The 15,716-nt window shown below is 37.6% G+C and overlaps 1 pseudogene across 1 annotated transcript; it reads right to left on the bottom strand.

The window, feature by feature from the left end:
• Positions 1 to 12,676: 12,676 nt before the first annotated feature.
• Positions 12,677 to 13,221, bottom strand: LOC307052431 (large ribosomal subunit protein uL22-like; annotated as a pseudogene). Its single transcript has one exon. The product of its transcript is annotated as a large ribosomal subunit protein uL22-like (transcript).
• Positions 13,222 to 15,716: the final 2,495 nt, after the last annotated feature.

The raw sequence follows: 15,716 nt of genomic DNA, 5'->3' as shown, positions 1-15,716 counted from the left end.
TGGTGCTTTGCTACCACCTAAAAGGGTGGGATAAAGAGAATGGGATGGAGAGGCAAGAGGGAGGGGATATGGGGATCTATGTATACATATAGCTGATTCACCTTGTTATACAGCAGAATCAAGGTTATACAGCAGAATCTAACACAACATTGTAAAGCAATTATACTCCAATAAAGATGTTAAAAAAAAAGAATATTGAGCAGAATTCCCTGTGCTATACAGTAGGTCCTTGTTGTTTATCTATTTTAAACATGTAGTGTGTACATGTCAATCCCAAACTCCCAATCTATCTCTCCCCTGCACCTTTCCCCTTTGGTAACCATAAGTTTTTTATTCTAAGTCTATGAGTCTGTTTCTGTTTTGTAAGTAAGTTCATTTGCATCATTTAAAAAAAATCCGCATACAATTGTCATTTATTTACCCATTTAACAAATAGTTATTGAGTCCCGACATTGTGCCTAATCCTGAGCTAGGCACTAGGGATTCAGTGATGAGCACAGATACTGTCCTGCTTTCATTGGACAAACAATCAAATGGGGAAGAGAACTATTAATTAAATAATCTCACAGAGAAATTTAAAACTGCAACTATTTTTTTTATCATTGTTAGTTTTTTAAGATTTTTTTTTGATGTGGACCAATTTTAAAGTCTTTATTGAATTTGTTACCATACTCCTTCTGTTTTGTGGGGGGTTTTTGTTTTGTTTTATTTTGGCTGCGAGGCATGTGGTATCTTAGCTCCCTGATCAGGGATCGAACCCACACCTGCTTCATTGGAAGGCAAAGTCTTAACCACTGGATCACCAGGGAAGTCCCCCAAACTGCAATTATGCCGAGTGTTACAAAAGAGAGAGGCACGGTGCTTTAAGGATTGAGCAAGGGATGTCAGGGAAGGCTGCCCTGAGGAGGTGTGATAGTTAAGTTTTGAGTCAAATACAGCAAGAGAGAAATGGAAGAAATATTCCTGGAAGAGAGCAGTGTGTGCCAAGGTCCTGTGAGGTGCGAGAGGTGGGTACATCTCATTCTGGGAGAAAAGCAGTGTGTTCTGTTACCCTGTGAAGCTGGAGAGAGATACAGGGCTAGGTTTGGAAGAGCCTTCTGTGCCATATTCAAGTGATTTGTTTTCACACCTAGAAAAACAGGAAGCCATTACAGAATTTGAGCAGAAGGATGACTTGATCAGATTTGAGTTCCAAAAAGATAATTCTGCCATATGAGGAATGGGGGTTGGAAGGGGTCACAGCTAACTAACTAGTAAGGGTAGACTAGTTAGGATGGTCTTCCAGTAGTTCTGATGAGCTAAAGGTCTCTTGAATGACAGTAGTTGGGGAGAGGGATGGAGATGGTAAGACGTAGATGAATTCATGTGATAATTAGAAAGTAAAAGGATTTGGTACTAGATTGAAAATGGGGGTAAAGAAAAAGGAAATGTTAAGGATGACCAACACCCAAGTTTCTAATAACTGAATGGCTGATGATGCCATTCACTGAACCTGAGAACACTGGCAAAGGACCATATTCAGGGAGGAAGGTTATGAGTTTGTTTTGGGTCTGGAGTTTTCTCTTGAACACTTGAATATTTGGATCTAGCATTGAGAAGAGAAGTCTAGGTTATAGATACAAAATACGAAATTGGGAGTCATCTGTGCACAAATGGATGGTAATGTAAATTACTGTGGTAGACAGAATAATGGCCTCTCCAAGATGTCCATGTCATAATTTCCAGAGCCTGTGAATATGTTATCTTACATGGCAAAGGGAAATTAAGATAGAATATGGAATTAAGGTTGTTATTCAGCTGACTGTGCAATAGAGATTATCCTGGATTATCTAGGTAGACCCAGTGTAATCGCAAGGGTCCTTAAATGTGGAAGACAACAGTAGAAGAGTCAGTTGCAGAGGGATGTGATGTGAGAAAGCCTTGTCCTGTCATTGCTGGCTTTTTTTTGTTTTGTTTTGTGGTTTGTTAATAACATTTTATTTTTAAATGATCATTTGTTATATTTACCAGTTTGCCAAACTACTTTATCTATTTTTGGCATTTTATTTATTTATTTTAACATCTTTATTGGAGTATAATTGCTTTACAATGGTGTGTTAGTTTCTGCTTTATAACAAAGTGAATCAGCTTATAATGGAAGGAGCCTCTAGTCAAGGAATAGGGGCAGCCCTAGAAGCTGGAAAAGACCAGAAATAGATTTTCCCCTAGAGTCTTCAGAAAGGAACATAGCTCTGATTAGACTTGGATTTTAGTACAGTGAGACCCATTTTGGAATTCTGATATCCAGAACTGTAAGATGATAAACCTGTGCTGTTGTAAGCCACCAAGTTTGGGGTAATTACAGCAGCGATAGGAAACTAATCCAGTTACCTTGAGAAAAGTTAAAGAGAGAGAGGGTCTAACACTGAATCATGGAACTCTATTACATAATGGTGATATAAAGAAGAGAAACTTACTAATGAGACAGGGAAGAAAGAGGAGGAAAATCAGGAGAATTTAGGGTTCTGGAAGCAAGAGGAGAGAATCTTTCATAAAGAGGTCAAGCAGGCTGAGAAGTGTACACTGGATTTGGTGGTAGGAACTCATGGATGACTACAGTGACAACTGTTTTGTTGGAATGAAGGGAGCTGGGTCCAGATTGGGGTTGGATGTGGTGTTAGTGCGAGGTGAAGAGGCAAAGGTGAAGACTATGGGCAATGCTTCTAAGAAGTTTACTTGTACAGTGGAAGGAAAAATTACAAAAATGTTACCTTGGAATAGTAATAATATTTCTGAACCTTGGCATTGTTGACATTTTGGATCAGGTAATTCTTTGTTGTGGGGGACTATCTTGTGTATTATGGAATGTTTAGCCATTTCTCTGGTCTCTGTCCACTAGATGCCAGTTGCAGTCTCTTCCCTCAGTTGTGACTACTAAAAATGTCTGTAGCCATTGTTAAATGTCCCCTAGGGATGAGTGACAAAATGCCCCTAATTGAGAACCACTGTTTTGCACAGAAATAAAGAATCCCCTGAGTTTGATTTTGTCCAAGTACATCGACTTATTTTTTTCTGAAGGCTAAAAGGGCATCAAATGAGTGCAACATTATTTGATTGGCTCCTTCAAAGCTCATGCTCTAGATACACTTGATTTTTAGGTACCTACTCTGAGTTGATAGAAATTGAATTTGTATAAATGTTATTCTTGTGCATGCTCTCATGTAAGAATCTGAAAAGATAAGCCGCCTAGGATGGACTCCAGTTATATTCAAAGTTCTAATTCTGTATTTGCCATTTAATCTAGATTGGTGACCAGACGATAATGGAACAGCATGGTTCCAAGAAACTGCCCTTACCCCAGTATCATCTGCCTGTAAGTATTCTAATAGCATTAGCTGAAATCTCAAAGCAGGTGCTCATCGAATCATTCTGAAATCTTTCACACTGTTAAAAAAAAAAAAAAGACAGAGTGTCTGCATTCTAACGTGGTTGATGTGGCTTTTCAGAAATTTAATGGGAAATGCAGTCCAAACCTTGTTTCTGAGCTTTGAAGAAAAGGATTGCTTTTTTAGATTGGATGCGTATGATGAGTCTCAGACGTATGAAGACTCTATTTCTCTTGCCACCATTCACAAGATCCTTCCTGTTGGACTGGCTCTTTGGGTGTGCCTAAGATGTCCCCCACCTATGTATTCATCCCTTCTTCCTCCCTAACTCCTGGCAATGCTTGATCTTTTTACTATTTCCATAGATTTGCCTTTTCAGAATGTCATGTAGTTGTGATCATACAGTATGTAGCCTTTTCAGATTGTCTTCTTTCACTTCGTAATGTGCATTAACATTCCTCCATGTCTTTTTGTGGCTTGGTAGCTCATTTCTTTTTAGCACTGAATATTCCATTGTCTGGATGTACCACAGCTTATTTATCCAGACACCTACTCAAGGACATGTTGGTTGCTTCCAAGTTTTAGCAATTTTAAATAAAGCTGCTGTAAACATCATGTGCAGGTTTTTGTGTAGACATAAGTTTTCAACTTGCTTTGGTAATTACCAAGAAACATAATTGCTGGACCATATGGTAAGAGTGTGTTTAGTTTTGCTAGAAACTGTTGAACTGTCTTTCAAAATGGCTTTATGGCTGTAATGGCTGTGATCCTACCAGCAATGAGAGTTCTTATTGCTCCACATCCTAGCCAGCATTTGGTGTTGTCAGTGTTTTGGATTTTGGCCATTCTAATAGATGTATAGTGGTATCTCATGTTTTAACTTTCAATTCTTTAATGATATGTGATGCTCTCCATCTTTTTATATGCCTATTTACCATCTGTATATCTTCTTTGATGAGGTGTCTGTTCAGATCTTTGACCCATTTTAAAATCAGGTTGTTCATTTCCTTATTGTTGAGTTTTAAGAGTTCTTTGTATACTTTGGTTAATAACCTTTTATCAGAAATGTCTTTTGCAAATATTTCCTCCCAGTCTGGCTTGTCTTCACATCCTTTTGAGTGTTTTAACTTAAAAAAAATAAGTTCTTGCTCATCTGAAAGCCTATTAAGCAATATAAGGAGAAATGTAATCTACAGCTTTTTAGGATATTAATATTGAATTTAGCAGAAATGTTAGGAGGTATGGACTTACCTAAGCCCTTTGCCATCTTTCTGGGTCATTTAAATACTTTTCTCATAGCAGCATGAAGTGGTTTTCCTCTAGCTGCAAAAGAATTGCAGTGTGAGACCATGAATTTAGTTTGAAAATACCAAATTTGTGAAACCTGAGGAGATTTAATCCTTGGCAAAATGTGCTCAGCTTCTCACTTAAGAAAAAGAATTAAAACAAACCAGAGGTGTTTACGCTTATATCTGGTGGCTTTAGAAGTTTCCCTATGGGAGAAAGTTATGCTTTAATGAAGAATTAGTTTAAGCAGGGTGGATTAAGTTGCTAAAATTCATCTCCATAGTAATTTAGCAAGGGAAAAATTAAGATGTTGGCCACAGTTTCTATAAATTTGGCCAGAGCTGAAGATCCATGTGAATAACTTTGGGAAGGTGATACTCATTCCAGTTGATCATTTAGCCATTAAATACCAATCTTGCACATAGTGGGTCCTCTACTCAAAAGTGCTTTTGCTTATGAGTTACATGTCAGTGTAAATGAGCCAATCTCATAATTTCTTTCATGTGTTCAATGACTGCATATTTTCCTGCATTCATTTTACTGTGCCTCCTATGTTCTAAGAACCATTTAAGTTTTGAGGGAAACACAAGTTTGCATAATGTGATTTCTGGCATTAAGGAGTTTTACTGATGACTAGAAGAAAGACAAATGTATGGAACTTTCTGTGATCTGAAAGATAGTCCATCTTTTCTGAATGATATAAAAGAAAAAAATTCCAGTTGTTTTTTTTTTTTTAACCACTTCCTAATGTACAATTTGACTTCTATACAGTGTCATTTAACTTGGAGGAACAGTGAAACTGTGATGTTTAATTTTCCGTGTCAACTGGACTGGGTCATAGGATGCCCAGATAGTTGATTAAACATTATTTCTTGTGTGTCTGTGAGAGTGTTTCTGGATGAGATTAGCTTTTCAGTCAACAGACTGTGGAAAGCAGATTGCCTTCCCCATTACAGGTGGACCTTATCTAGTTTGTTGAGGGCTGAAAAGAACAAAAAAAGGGAGGAAGGGAGAATTTGCTCTGTTTTCCTGACTACATAAGCTGGGACGTTGGTCTTCTCTTACCCTTGAACTGGAAATTACATCATCAGCATTTCTGGTTCTCAGGCCTTTGGACTCAGACTAGAAAAAAAATTATATATATAATACATAAAATTATATGTATTATATAATTATTATAATATAATATTGTATATTATGTATAATATTTTATATATAATAAAATTATATATGTGTGTGTGTGTATATATATGTATCTCCTATTAGTTTTGTTGCTGTAGAAAACCTGACTGATACAGGAACCAAAGCGCTTAAATTTAAAGGGTAATTTATTTTTTAAAAGGCATTCAAGAAAAAAGAGAGAGAAAAAAACCTTTGTATTCATACAGTTTCAAGTTGTTGGCTAAAATGACAGATATTTCCCTGTTTCTCACCCCCCAAACTGTATCATTTCATCTGAGGATTTAAAATTGGGCAACCAAAGATCACTTGGATTGTATTTAGTGGCACATGCCAAGTCAATTTATTTTAACATGCATAAGTCTAAACTGTCAGTAATAACCATCTCAGGGAAGAACTGTAGGAAAAAGTCAATATTCCTATTGAGAGTTTTCAATAATACTTAATGACTTTATACATCTCCGACACAGACATGAAGAAGGCTCAATTAAAACCCATAACAGAGTAAGCAAGCACTGCCTAAAAAGGGGAAAAAAATCTATATCAAAACCACAAGATAAATATGACTAGCAGAATAAATCTTAGTTTCAGTGGACAGGTAGGTAATATATGTTGGAAATTTACAGACTTGATCATGGTAGGGTTGTGCTTCAGTTTCCTTGTTTATAGCATAGTGATAACAAAGTACCTACCTCCCAAGATTGTGGTGAAGATTCAGTGAGATAATATAGGTGAAGCTTTTAGAACAACACCTAGCTTATAAGAAACACTCCATACACTTTCAAAAAATAAAATTAAGTAGGGCTTCAGAGACCATCTTACAGAGATGGCTGCTCTGAACTTTAATCCTAGACTTCTCTCTGTCTCTTTTGGTGACATTCATTTATTGAAAAACAAGGCCCTTAAAAGTGAAAATGTTCTGATTGGACAGCATCGGGCCTCTTCAGCAACATTGCCCCCTTCCTCCATAACTAAGCTTCTCTGAAAGTAAGACAGAAGCTGCCATAGTGTTGGGGAGAGTAATGGAAATTGCAAAGGTCCATGACAGGCTGGTAGAGGAGAGTGATGGGGACTTCCTTGAGACAGGTGAGGTCTTTCAGCAGGTCCAGGCTTTATCACCCATGGGGAGTTGTTTGGTGGTTTTCAGAGTAAATCCTGGATTGTGATTTTAGGATGGGGAGTTGAGCTTAGAGCTCCACCTTCTTCCAGTCCTTGAGAGAGATTATCTGTGGGGCTGAGTATTGCTAGACGCTTTTCTCTTTGACTGGAAATCTAGGAAAATGACCTGGGCAGCCAGTCAATGGTATAGACTCTCGAATTTATTTAATAGTGGAGATGTTTAGGACCATAGATATCACTTCACCTCACTTCCCCATCTTAAAAGTGAGGAGACTAAGGCCTAGATTGGTAAACTGACTTGCCCAAGGTCACCCAACATATAGTATGGCAAAGCTGACACTGAAGTCCATATTTCCTGACTCCACATTCTGTGCTTATAGAACACATCTGTGAAAGAGAGAGAGTGCGAAAGAGATTGGGACACAGAGGATTAAGGGGTAGAATTTAGATCAACATTTCTCCATAGGTGCATCATACTAAAATTTCACCTCATAGATAATAGTATTGATGTCTATCACTTATCAAATATTTACTATGTGATTATCACTTCATGTACATATATTAATTAATCCTTATAACAACATCATAAGGTAGGCACTATTGTTATAGCTACTTTACAGATGAGGGAACTGAGGCTTGGAGAGGTTCAGCAAATTGTCTAGTATTATGCAGCTAATAAGTGACAGAGCCAAGACTAGAATAATGAGTATTGGCAAATCACATTTCAGATGACATTAAGGCCATTTAAAAAGAGTCTTGGGGAGAGGCTTGGTCCCTTCTCCACTCCAGGTTTTAGTTTACACACTTTTAAAAGTGCAACAGATGATCTTCAAGATCTGTGCATGAATTATTGTTCTATTACTTTATTTTTCCTGGTGTTTTGACTGCACACAAGATTTTTCTAACTAAAGTTTGAGAATAAGTTTGCAAGGTTTTCATTCCTGATAAAATGAGGGTTAAACGATGTGGTAGCTAATGCTAAAAGCTCTTGCTGACTCATTCTGGGATGACCACATGCCTCCCAGGACAGCCTTTCTAGGCCTCCTTCCACTCCATTATTTCAGGTTTGATGGATGGTGATATTACCTTGTTCCTGCTTAAGAATCTTGGTGCCTCTATTTTTTCTAGATTAAATGAGGTTTTAACAAGGCTTATGGGGTGATTCTTTGTCATTAAAATAACAAATGGATTGAAAACAGCCTTCTGTCTCTTTGGAACTCACTACGGTTCGAGGATGATAATCCAGCTGGTGATGGAACAACAGAGAGCCATGAGGCTATCAGAGTGGGGAAATGTAAAATTCCCTGTGATTTGTCAGTGAGAATGGAGAATCTCAGACGTCTCAGAGAATAAATTTAAATCCATGACTGGATAGTGCGACTTTCAAGAACAAATTTTTATAAATGTGCAGTGGGATTGGCTTGGGGATATGGAATATCTTTTTTTTTTTTTTTTTTTTTAATTTAGGCTGCTCCAGCTCTTAGTTGCGACACACGGGATCTTCACTGAGGCACATAGACTTCTTAGTTGCGGCACTCAGGCTCCTTAGTTGTGGCATGCAAACTCTCAGTTGTGGCATGCAAACTCTTAGTTGTGGCATGCATGTGGGATCTATTTCCCTGACCAGGATCAAACCCAGGCCCACTGCATTGGGAGTGTAGAGTCTTACCCACTGGACTACTGGGGAAGTCCCTGGGATGTCTTGAAAAACATTCAGACCTTGATATTTTTGACTGTATCACTGGCTGAGAGGCCAGAAAAGTAATAGATCGCATGTTTATCCTTCTATGGAAACTATAGAAATAAGTGGCATAAGCATTTAAAATTTTAGAACTAAAGGGTTTTAAAACATCAGGGAAAAGTTGAGTTAAATGAGAACATGGCTGTCCCCTAGGCAGAGATGCTAAACTAATACTAGGAATTCTGATTCAAGTCCATTGAGCTGTCCAGGCAGCAGGAATTGGAATACTAGGTCCAAGGGGGCTGGACTTGTATGCCTGGAGCAGATCCCCACCTAAGGAAGCAAGATCAATGTCAAAAGAAGAGAATAATTCCACTTCCTGTTTCTGATCCCGCTTATGAGGAGAACAATTTAGATCGAGTGATACTGTCATGAGAAAAATGATATGTCTTTCAACAAACTGCCAATTGAAACTTTTAAAATAAATGACTACAGTGAAGATGTTGAATTCAGGTCAGTTTAAGGAATTGACTAATGACAGCAACAGAGATCACAGGAAATGATACAATCCTAAAACTGACAGGAGGTGAGATGGAGGTTACTCTGTAGTAAATTATGTGCAGAAATGGGTTAGCTACTCTGTTCAGAATTGACACTGAGAAGCCTCAAACTTCAAACAGCTTCCTCACCCTCACTTTTTGAGTGGCTAGTTGCGTGATCTGGGTAAGTTTCTTCTCTAAAGGGGCTTCAGCTTCTCCAACTGTAAAATGGGGAATTTGGCTGGCTCATCATTTAGGTTTCTTCTACTTCTTACCTATTTTTAGATCTGCTACCATGAATGTCTGCAGAAATAGGAGCAGTAATGCATTTTACTTACTATAATTTTCAGGCAATAGAATCTTCCCCATCCATTTAAGTTCATGGTTCTCTCTCTCATCCTTGGAATCCAGAGTGTTTGTGGCTGGTATCCTTTATTTGACACCTATCAGTATTCTGAACGGTTGTTGTTAGCAACTTGAAGGGCAAGATTTGTACCTTATTCCATTTTGCATCCTGAATGTTTAGCACAGTAATTGCAGTTAGTACCTACCACCACTACCACTAACAACAATAAATAATTGTAGTATCAACATTAATAGTTACTATGTATTTAGTGCTTACACATGTGGTGGGCATTGTGCAAGGCACTCCATATACATGATCTTATTTAGGCCTCACGAGAGGAGAAACAGAGAGATTGAGCAACATGCCTAAGGTCACACAGACCATAACTGGCAGAACCAGTATTTGACATGTAACCTAAGCCTGTATGTTTCCAAAGCTATGATCTTACCCACCACAGCATGCTGCCTTCCTCCAAAATTTCTCATCTTCTATAGATAATAAATACCTAAACCTGAAAATTCAAGAAGTAGGAAATAGAAGCATGTTATTTAGATATATGGAGGCAAGCGACAAAAGAAACAGCTAAAATAATTGAGAATGGTTGCTTTTGAGAAAGAGATGAGGTGGGAGGAGTATAGGAGAATGCTGTTTTTTCGTAATAAGTCTCAAAGAATTGTGTGACTCTGTAAATTACATCTAAATCTAATTTTGATGAAAATTTAAACTTGAAAATAAAAGAATTATGGTATACCCACTTAAAAAAACGGAGAAATAGGAAATGGGGTCAGACTGGGGAGACAGGACCTGTCCATTTTACACAGAGGATTGCAGACTCAGAACACTGCAAGGGAGAAATCTGGGAGCCTTTGGGTGAGGGGCAGTTCACCGTAGTTGTGGCATAGTGTATGCACCTATGCATTACCAGTGTCCAATGTAAATCTAATTAAACCATATATGTAATTTAACCTTTTTCGAAGCCACATTAAAGTAAGTAAAAAGGAAATAATAAAATAATTTTAATAAAGTATTTTGTTTAAACTGATATATCCAAACTGTGATCTTTTCAACATATAATAAATATAAAAATTATTAATGAGAAAAAAGTAACTACTAATAAATCATCCTTAACACCTCCTGTTAGGCATCTTAGAAACTCTTGGTTTGGCCATCAAATTTATGGGCTTTTTTGATAGTGCTACAAAGACATTTCAAGTTGGAGATCATAGCACTTGGTGTATTCTGAAAGTAGACGTTTAGTACACGTTTAGTAGACGTTTAGTAGACGTTTAGACGTTTAGGGCCTTTTTTAAAAAGTTGTAAGTGAAAAAATTTAAACTAGATTAAGAAATGGAATTGACTGGCTCATTTTACAGAAAAGTCTCGGGGAGGTCTTGTTTCAGGCCAGGCTGGATCCAGATGACTTACTCGTGACATTTCTTGCTTGATACTTTCATCTCTTGGTTCTGCTTTACTTGCTTTTTTTCCTAGCAGGCTCTATCCCTGTGGCAGAGAACATTGCTCCAAGAGTTCCAGACTTTCGGAATCCATATGGTTTATGGTTCTAGAGGAAGGGAAATACCTTTCCTGATAATCGGGCAGAAATCCTAAGGAAGACATCACTTGACCTAGCTTGGGGCATGTACGCGTCCTTGAACCCATTAGTGTGTCTAGAGAAGATGAAGCATTCTTATTGGCAAGTCCTGTGTAATGTGACCTCCCTGTGACTTGGAAGGCTGGAGAGTCTGGATGAGCCTCAGCCAAATCATGTGAGCTGAATTAGAAGACAATGAAATGGGAGGTGTAATTCTCCAAGTGGAAGGATAATGCAGATAAATATCACAGGTCTGCTCTAAAATCTCCAACTTTCTCACTGTTTTAACAAATGGTGTCCTTTCTAGTGTATTGGAAGGAGCATTGGGCTGATGTAAAGGGCATCTTGATTCTGGTTCCTTCTCTGTTTCTGAATAGCTATGGAGCCTTAGACAAGTCATTTATGCTCTTTTGGATTTAGTTTCTGTATCAGTAAAAATGCAAAGTAGAATGATTTGATCTTTCTGGACCTTTCCAACTCTGGCATTCTGTTTCTAAGTGCTAGTGATGATTATCACGTCCTCTGAATAGCAAGAAAAGTCAGTTGCTGGTTTTACTATAGATCAATGATTTCATACTTTCTTTTAAAAGTCTAGTTATTATCTACAGTAAATTAATGCATCCTTCTCGTTTCTGACATCTACGCATCACACCATGGAAGACAGTAGATCTGCCATGGTGAGCTGTTCTATGAAAATGGTGCAAGGGATGTATTCTTAGTTTTCTGTACATTAATAAAAAAAGTTTTTGCTTAGTTAATGTGAGCTCCACCGGGACAGCGGTCATGTCTGTCTTGTTCAGTGCTGAACCTCCAGTGCCTCGCTCAGTCCTTGATGTATAATCGATACTTAGAAAATATTTGTTGAAAGACTAAATAAAGTATAAAAAATGAAGATATAAAATTTCTTAAAGCTCATGCATTGTAGAACCTTCTTGAATGTGATTGTATATAGCCAAAAGAAATATTTTAGATAGGAATAAAACAACAGTAAATGACAGCAATGCGGTTGAACCCAGTCAGCACAAGTGTATAGCTCAAGAAGTTTTGTAGCTATATCATGTTGCCTTCAATGGACCTCAAAGGTTAAAGTCCAATGCTTTCTGGCCCTTATGATTGATGGTCTCCTTTCCAGTGCCCCAGACTGGTTCTGCTGTTGAAAAGCAAATTAAAATTTTCTACATCTTTTGCCTTATTTCTGTCTAATTTTAGCATGTTTTCTTACGTAAAGTATCATTTTTTGAACTTTTGTCATTACAGTCATGTTGATCCATTCTTCAGGGAGAGTTTAGGTTCTTTTATCTTCTGAGTTTATTCCAGACTTTTTTCTTTACGTGCAGGTTACACTGAACTATCATGGCTAGGTTGCTTCTTAAAAATAGGGCTTTTTCCATTTCACCTTCTTAATAAAGAATGAAGTTTTCAGTTTGGGTTTTTAGATCCTCCACTCTTGGTCTCAATTCACCTATCAAATTTTATTTCTCACTACTCTGCCTGAGGACCTGTGATGATCCAGTCTTTTTTTTTTTTTTTTTTTTTTTTACTTTTATTTGCATTTATTTTTTGAAACATTTATTCCCAGGCCATAAATCTTTGTTTCTTCAGTTTCTTCTGGGATATCTTTTTCTGCTGGGCAACCTCCTCTTCTGGTAACAATCTGTTCTCTTTCAGTAAGGATCATCTCAACGTGGCAGGGAGAGCTCAGGTATGGGTTGATCTGACCATGAGCTCTGTAAGTCCTGTGCCACATTTTGGGGGCTTTGTTCGCCTGGATATGCTCAGTTACCAGAGAATCTACATCTAAGCCCTTAAGTTTAGCGTTACTCTCTGCAGTAAAAATTCAGCACTCTTTTTGGGCCATTGACCCTGTGTCCAGCCCCACTGTTTGGCCTGGACACACCTACCAACTCCACCATTGTAACAACGGAATGGCACACATTGCTTCTTTAAAATGACATTAATGTGACATCCTTCAGATGCTTGGTGGCTTTTCGGATATGCATACCCTTAATGGCCTGGGCAGTTTCACGAGTGTTCTTAAAGTGAACACGAAGATTTGAACCTCTCGACTTGCATGATTTTTTTGGGTTTTCTGGGTCAAGTGAATAGTGAACCATTTTTAGAGGTCACCTCAGGCCGCTTACCAGAAAAGGAAGAGTGGTCCAGTCATTTTAAGTATCGTCTACCATTTTTAGGTAGTTCAGTCATTTTAAGTATCATCTACCGTGTACCTTGCACATATTTTGAGCTCTCCTTGCATTAAATCTACCTACCAGTCCAAGGTCTATCCATCATCCAGTACTTTGGTTAAAATCCATAAAGATTTCGCAAAGTATAACCTAGAAATTTTTCCTTACTTAAATTTTTTTACCATTTCTGGATTGAAACCAACATTTCCGACATAGCTCTGAAGAATACTCTTCATACTCTGGAAAAAAAATCTTCCATTGTCAAAGTGGTTTGAGAAATTTCACTGTCCATGGAAAACAATTTGGAAACTAATACTTCTTACTGTGAGTTCCTTGAGGGCAGAGATTAAGTGTGATTCATTGTTTATACTCAGTGGCTCATATATTGCTTGTCCCATAAGCATTCAACAAATGTAGAATAAATTAATGATTGATGAAAATTTTTTCCTTTATTATGTGCTAGATTATGTTAATTTGACTTAGGTTTTGTATTTAAATCTTATTTCACCAGGGAGATAGAAATCTTCTTAAGGACAACACCATGTCTTGTAAGTTTTTATTTTTCACAACATTTAGTTCAGGACTTGTCATCTGCCTGGTAATGAATAGAAACTTGTTGTGTTGCTCTAATTTGACCACTTGAACTACTATGTGTGTCATGTCAGTATAGTGCAGTCAGTTTTACTTCGACAGTTGGAATTTGGTATAACACCTTTGATTATATATTCCATCTTCCAGGATTCACTCTGAAGCAGCTATTCCAATATTGCATTTGACTGAATACTTGGAGGTCCTTTTCCCTAACTTTTGGAATAAGTTTATTCATTTTATCTCTCCTCTTACAAATCTGTTTAGCTTGTACATATGTGACCAATGTGAGCAAAATGATGCACTGAATAGGTCTTTAAACCTAGCTTTGTATAAACCAGTGAATGTTTTCATACTCCTGAAAAGACTTTATAGGAAGGACTTATAAATCAGACATTAAGGTTTCTAAGGCAGAAACTCAATAATTTGAAATAATGCCAGGGCATTTGGTAGGAATTTTTGGCAGGGAGATTTCTCGAAAAACCCCTTACCACTACCCTGCCATTCCCTTAAGACTACCCTTTTTAACTGGAAGCACTTTTCTATAAGAATTCATGTATTTACATCTAGTTTTCTTAGACTTGTGTTCCTGTGGATGTGTGGTATGGCTCCAGAATATGATGTAGCATATTTCAGTTTGATTTTTATAGTCTCAGATTCATTATTTGCTTGTCTTATTTATAGTACCTGGTATAATTTCAGTAAATTATTCTAATAATTATTCCAATGAGTCTAAAAACTAAAAATTAGTTTCAATAAATTTGTAAAAATTGTCATTAATTTATACTATTATATAGCCTTAGGAACACCAGGAATATCGGCATTTTCAAATAAATCAGCCAAGTAACTGTGATTATCCAAGTCTAGAGAACTAACTTACAAGAGAAAAGGTTTCAGAAGACAAAATCAGTCTCTTTTCCAAGATTAACTAGGCAAGTTCTCCAGCTCTTTCTCCAGAACGGAAAGCACAGGTGTGATCTCACATACGGGCTGACCATCTTATAATAATTTCCTCTGTGAAGCTTTGTGGAGGCATGTTTTATTACGTATGGGAAAACTTTACAGATTTCCTCTGATTAATTCTTCTGAAAGGGCTCAGATGCAGAAACTGCAATTTTCAACCCAAAGAACAATTAAATGTGGTACACATGTATTGTACCCCAGCATGCATCAAAGACTCCTTTCTTCTGCCATGGACTTCTTCCCAATTTGCCTCTCTGGCACCTCCCCCAAATTTTCCATTTTTACTTTTAACTAAATGTTCAAGCCTTTTGTAATATATTAGTGGCAATATAAACCATTAGTTGGTGCCTCACTAGGGCTTTGAGGCTGCATGCCCATTTGACAGCCGCATTTATGAATGGTTGACAACAAAAGTTCTAAGGTTAGGCTTACATTGAAAAAAAATGGCACCATTAATTTTCGTCTAGGAGCTTCAGTGGTTCCATTTCCTCACATTCAGTTCTCTGGGCAACCCTGCTTCACTGCAAGGGAAAGCAAACCTGGAGACAGGAGACCAGCCTCTCTGGGAGCTCTTGCATTCTGATGACATAAAATTAGTAAGAGTAGAACCATGGACAGCAACTATTGCCACAAAGCAATGATAGTTCATTTCATTGGCCTCCTGAGTTTCTTGCAGGCAGTGAGCAGGCATAGGACTTCATACTTAAAATTGCAAGCAGTCGTGTGATAGTTTATTATTTTTTTCTTTGTGGTATGTGTGTGTGAGTGTGTGTATGTGTGTGTGTGTGTGTGTGTGTGTTAGAGAGGTGGAGAAAATGAGATGACCTCCAGTCTTAGTCTGTTCAGGCTGCTGTGACAGAATACTATAGACT

Source organism: Hyperoodon ampullatus (genome assembly GCF_949752795.1).
Source record: "Hyperoodon ampullatus genome assembly, chromosome: 4".
Taxonomy (NCBI): Eukaryota; Metazoa; Chordata; class Mammalia; order Artiodactyla; family Ziphiidae; genus Hyperoodon; species Hyperoodon ampullatus.
The sequence above is the reverse complement of the archived record's forward strand: the minus strand, read 5'-3'. Positions and strand labels throughout refer to the sequence as shown.